Genomic DNA, 2,500 nt, shown 5'->3' on the forward strand with positions numbered 1-2,500 from the left:
GTGAGTGAGTGAGTGAGTGTGAGAGAGAGTGTGTGTGAGTGAGTGAGTGTGTGAGTGAGTGAGTGAGTGTGTGAGTGAGTGAGTGTGTGAGTGAGTGAGTGTGTGAGTGAGTGAGTGAGTGAGTGAGTGTGTGTGTGTGTGAGTGAGTGAGTGAGTGTGAGAGAGAGTGTGTGTGAGTGAGTGAGTGTGTGAGTGAGTGAGTGAGTGTGTGAGTGTGTGAGTGAGTGAGTGTGTGAGTGAGTGAGTGTGTGAGTGAGTGAGTGAGTGTGAGAGAGAGTGAGTGAGTGAGTGAGTGAGTGAGTGAGTGAGTGAGTGAGTGTGAGAGAGAGTGAGTGAGTGAGTGAGTGAGTGAGTGAGTGAGTGAGTGAGTGAGTGAGTGTGTGAGTGAGTGAGTGAGTGAGTGAGTGAGTGAGTGAGTGAGTACAAGAGTGTGTGTGAGTGTGAGAGAGAAACAAAAATATGTTCTAAGAACATTTAGTTAACGTTCCCACTAAGTTATGAAAATGTTATTTCGGAATGTTCTCGGAACGGACGATTGTAATCTATAGGGAACATTCCATTGCATCATTCTGCAAACATTATGAGAATGTTACTTTTGAATTTCTCTGAACGTTCCAAAACAAGCAGTAACATTTAAAAAACGCCCGGCTAAATCATTTCAGACAAAAATGTTCCATGAATGACGTATAAATGTTTTGAGAATATTATTAAAGACCAGATAACTTTAACGGAAGGTTTTATTAATGTGGCGTTTGTTCATAACCTTGCCAGATCATTCCCTGTTGGATGTGATTTCAGTCATAATTGCTTGGTTGTGAGTAAAGCTCAGTTGAATATGTTCGAGATGTAATGCTGTCTTTAAAGCTGAAACTAGTTTAGACCAGTTCCAAAACCTGATGATGTAATAATTCTCACTGGCCAACTTCTGGAAACTATTTTATAACTGAAGTTTGTTGTTGAAGCAAATGCTCAGTGCAGAAATCACTTTGTTCGCTGTCAGTGTGAGACATTAATACTGAGATGTCAAACACGTCTCGGAAACATCCATCATGATGTGTGTGTGAGGTCAGTGACATCATCGCTCGCCCCTTAATGCAGTCTAAAGTCAGACTTGAGTTCCTCTGTCCATGTAAAGACAGCTTGTGTTCTCATGTCTTCAGTCCTGGCGTGTGGACAACAGATCTTCTGTAGGAGAAGCTTCTGCATCCACACAAAGAGCTTTATGTCTTTAGGAAATGAAACATTCGGATTAAAACAGGAAGAAGAGCATGTGCACTTCCCCTCTTGCCTTATTTATTTTTATTTGCAGTTTAAGGAACTGGTTTTGGTCACATCTGTAATTTGTATTTTGTTGACTGAAATGAGTTCTTGGGTCAATATAAGCTTCAGTTTAGGAACGTAGATGAGATATAAGTATGAACATTGTTTTCCAGAACTATTAACTTTAAACATAAATAGAAGAATTATCATTGATTACTCAAAGCATATACACTGATTAATCATTAATACTAATAAATGTAGCTGTTTATTGAACACTGCTGTCAGTAAAAGTAATAATCAACGAGTGGATGTGTATTACTGTGATTTCACCGTGGTAAAGGGTTGTTCTCAGCACCATTTATAGCAATAATGAGATTAAATATTCTTACACTCAATCATTTTATCACTTAAAATTCATATTTGATCACAAAAATTACATATTTAAGTGTTGTTTCCTTGAAAAACATTTATTTATGCCTTAAAGGTGCCCTAGAATGTTTTTTTTAATTATTTTATAATGTTTCCTGGGTTACCTTTATAATGTTAGTATGTTTTTTAGATAAAAAATAATCATAATTTAGAAATAAATGGCATTTTTCCTAGCCTGATTTTAGCCTCTGATTTGAACACTCTGTTTGAAGGGGCGTGTCTGCTGTGGGATTCAGTGTAACCGCCCACTGCTGTGATTGGCTGTGGGATTCAGTGTAACCGCGGCCACTGCTGTGATTGGCTGTGGGATTCAGTGTAACCGCGGCCACTGCTGTGATTGGCTGTGGGATTCAGTGTAACCGCGGCCACTGCTGTGATTGGCTGACATGCTTGCATATAAAAATAGCTAGTACGCATTACATGTGAAACTCTCTCCCGAATACTTTTACTACTGCTATTATACGTTTTTACTATAACAGCTATCGAGATTAACGAATCGTGAGATGTTTTTAAATTATTTAGATCTATTCCCATCACATACAATGTTGCCGTGATGAGCATTGAGCAGAGGACTGTGTGTTGATCGCGAGAATGAAGATCTTATCATTGCAAAGCAGTTTCTGCACTCTCTCTAAGGCTTTCCCCAATGCAAACACGATGATGTAAATACAGTAAGAGCTTCGTTGTGCAGTAACGTGCGTCATTGATTTCATAACGAGTTTGGCAAGTGTCCAGATAAACTCGCGCGGTGTGGAAAGATTGTTCTTTGATCGCTTTCTGTATATAATTTGTTCACAATTTAAATACGATT

At 38.9% G+C, this 2,500-nt stretch overlaps 1 protein-coding gene across 3 annotated transcripts in view; it reads left to right on the top strand.

The window, feature by feature from the left end:
• LOC130105387 (leucine-rich repeat-containing protein 63) overlaps positions 1 to 2,500 on the top strand; it is a 17,807-nt gene that overhangs the window by 9,143 nt on the left and 6,164 nt on the right. The window lies entirely within an intron of this gene.

Source organism: Rhinichthys klamathensis, unplaced genomic scaffold (assembly GCF_029890125.1).
Source record: "Rhinichthys klamathensis goyatoka isolate OS25496 unplaced genomic scaffold, OSU_Roscu_1.1 h1tg000318l_1, whole genome shotgun sequence".
NCBI lineage: Eukaryota > Metazoa > Chordata > Actinopteri > Cypriniformes > Leuciscidae > Rhinichthys > Rhinichthys klamathensis.